Source organism: Parus major, chromosome 1, assembly GCF_001522545.3.
Source record: "Parus major isolate Abel chromosome 1, Parus_major1.1, whole genome shotgun sequence".
Taxonomy (NCBI): Eukaryota; Metazoa; Chordata; class Aves; order Passeriformes; family Paridae; genus Parus; species Parus major.
Genome location: NC_031768.1, coordinates 58,576,517 through 58,580,047, shown reverse-complemented (window position 1 = coordinate 58,580,047; position 3,531 = coordinate 58,576,517).

Genomic DNA, 3,531 nt, shown 5'->3' with positions numbered 1-3,531 from the left:
CGGGCCGGGTGTCCCAGCGGCCGCGGTCCCGCCAACAGAGACAGCGACAGCCGGGAATGCCGCCCGTGGCCGCCCCTCAGAGGGAGTGCGGCTCCTTGGGAAGGGTCGCGCTGCGCTAAGCCCAGCCCCGGCTGCAAGGAGGGACCGTCACGGGAACACAGGACTGGGTCAGCCTTGCCCATGACTGCCAGCAGGACGGGGCACAGCGCGACAAGGAGGCAGCAGCTCCCTTGCAGCGAGCGCCCGAGGCTTTGGATGCAACAGCAGCGCTGCCCGGCCACCCCCGAGATCCCCTTCCTTCCCCATCGCCACGGCACTGGGCTGGCGCCTGTCCGTGGTTATTGCCCTGCTCCGGACATTGGTGAGCAGCGGGCAGGGCCGTGGGGGCAGCTGGGCCGGTTTATTCCAGAGGATGACCCGAGGAGAAGAGCAGGTGGCAGGGGACATGCAGGGAGAGGCAGTCACGGCCCCAGGTTCATCAGCCAGGGTGTTCTCCATGGAGTGCTTTCCCTCTTCTTAGGAGGAGGATCCTAGCACTTGTCCTGAAGACAAGCAAACCTGATGTTTATAGATGCCATAGCTGCGGAGTGTTGCTCTTGTGCTGCCTCTTGCTCGTTTTAAATGTAAGCTGTCTGAGCAGCTAAAATACCAGTTCTGTTAAATACTCACTGGGGAAGACTGTCTCGTATTTAGTTATGGCCAGACATACTGAAAACAGACATCAGGTGCTATTCCATGAGAATGCGTCAGCAGTTACGATTATGTTTGTGTGCTGATGAAAATATTTAGACTTAGAAGAGTCAGGGAAAGGTAAGAAAAAACATCTCTGAAACTTTTTGACATTTTCAGACATGCTGTCATTGCTCCTGCAAGATTCAAAATGAGAAAAACAATGTTCTAGACAATAAAACAGATTTGTCCACCTCTCCTTACCGGCTGATATGGAGGCATTTATTTATTTTTGCAGTGAATCAAAAGAAGTTCTCATGGTGAAGTTCAATTGTTATTTATTCTGTGGCTTCCTCCTCTCTGTGGTCTTCCTCTGTTTTTCTTTCTGCTAATAAAAGTGTCTACAAACAATCCTTTTTAAAGACCATAGTGACACAGATGGAAAGCGAGGTTAAAAAAAAGGGGACAAGGAGATACGAGAGGGTGACGTCAATAGCACGAGCAGGAGGAAAGACAATGGATGCAAGGCAGAAAGCAGACATGACTAGGCACAGCTCACAGCCCAAAAAGACAAGGACCTGGCCCTGCAGCTGATGTCAAATCTCTTTTGTTCCATCACATATGACCAACCCTACCTGTACCACACACATCCCCACCAAGCACTGGTGCTTTTTCTATAGCACAACCTGGTTTAGGGGCAAAAGGTGCTTGAGGTTAGGCTTGAATCTGTCCATTTTCTGAGGAACACAGGCAAAATAACCAAAGGCTAAAGGTGCTCCTGTGCCCTTCCTGTTGTTTCTCTTAAAGATGGTCAAGCAATCTCACAGCCTTTTGGGATGTCACGTCACAAGAAAAGAGCACAAAGAGGGATGAAGCTGCACAAGGTTTGCGTTGCTTGGGGCCTTGCTGCCAAAGGGGAATGACCTGCCTGCTTCTCTCTTCTTGTGCTCCTGGCCTAGACCTTCTGCATGTCTTTTGAGCAGGTTTTTCTCATCTGCTGTTGAGCCAATTCATCAATGTTAGAACAGCAGAAAACTAATCCAGCAAGAAGGGGAGTGATTTTCTGTTGAATTGAGTGGAACAGGCTCAGCTCAGCAAAGCTATTAAAAGGAGGGTGTGAATAGGTAGGGGAAAAAAAACCCTGCTTTTCTGTAGTGACATAAGAATTTATCCCTGGCATTCTCTTTAAGTTGTTATCTTACACTCAAATTGACCATTTTCAGAATGATTTCTAGGCATGCTGAAGAAATGATCCTATAAACTTCCCTTTTTTAGAGCCATGTGTTTGGGAAATCATCTTTCCTTAAGACAACCTGGGCTTAAAACTACTTAGTGGTGTTTACTGCTCCACAGACTAATCTCTTAATATTTCTTTCAGTAAATACTCATGTTTTCTCCTAAGCAGGCTTGATTCTGCTGAATGCAACCAAGACAGCTGATGAATTTCAATTTTCCACATAAACCATTAGCTTATACAAGAGGAAACAAAGATTCACTTTTATGCTTATTGGTTATGTCACGGACTGTGGAGCCATACACAACCATAAATATTCTTGAAAGGCTCCAGCTGAACTGGCTGCACTTTTGCCACAGATGCCAACAGGAGCAGCCCACATCTGGCAAAGCGAAGGAGTCGCTTTTAAGTGCAGCGCCCTGAAACGCTGCAGGCTGACACGCCCAGCTGCTCATGTTTATGGGCAGAAACATCCAACACAACTCCTAATGTAAACCTCAGCTACTGAATACCTCTCATTTTCTAGGCAGCCATCCAAGCTGTATTTAAATGAATTTCTTCTTGACCATTCGACACAGTGTCTCCAGATCCTCCTTGGCTGGTAACGTGATGTTTACAGTGGTTTCCTACTGCATTTGTAACCTCACAAACTTGTGAGCCACACAGCTATTTAAATCAACAAATCCTGCCTGTAAATGTGCTCCAGGGAAAGGCTTTTAAAACAGGCACTTTGATATAGCTAAGCTGCAAGGCTCATGAAGTCCTAGTTTTCTAAACGAAGCATGGAGTAATTTGGGACACAACACATTATGTTGAAACACCAAAGAGACTCGTAGAATGGGTTTAAAAAGGCATTAATGCTGCAGGTTGAATAGTCTAGCTGCTTCCAAAGCATGGCCCAGAGATGCCCACAGATCCATTAACAGCTTCTGAGGCATTCATATAAAACAGGAAAAAAAAAACCCAAAAAACAAACAGATTGAGAAATTCACTAGAAATAGGTTAAAATTCACAGTACAGGTGTAGCACCATGTGCACATACACAGAAACTGGAACTGCAGAAGGGGGAATATTCATATCTGAAATGGCTGAAAAGTTTTTGTCTAATGAACAATTTCATTACTTCAAAGATCAAGAATAACCCAAAATATCAATTCTGTTGAGTAAATACCATATTCCCAGAGTTAAAAACAGATCTGTTGTGAAACTTACACCTGTCTTCTCATAGGTATTGATACTAGACAAAAGCCAGAGTGCCAGATCCCTGCTCATGGGAGCAGCCTGGAGTTTTGAATATTTAACTTCCACAAGTCGTTTAATATTTATTAGTCTGTGAAAATAATAATTCTTTACATAAGTAACAATACCAAGTTGTTGAAGTAAATAATTTAAAACTTGTGAATGACAAACAACAACCCATCATTGCCAAACTTCTAGCTGAAGGAAGCAAAGGAACCCAAAATTAAGACAGCTGTCAAAGAGAAAAACGAAAACTGCGACAGGATGAAAAAGCACAGGTGCCAGCCAGGCTGACACACAGGGAAACACAACTCCTTGGGCTGCAGAGCAGAAATAGACCAAACATCAACAGCATAACTTGTCTCCCTGTGCAGCACATCACAACCCTG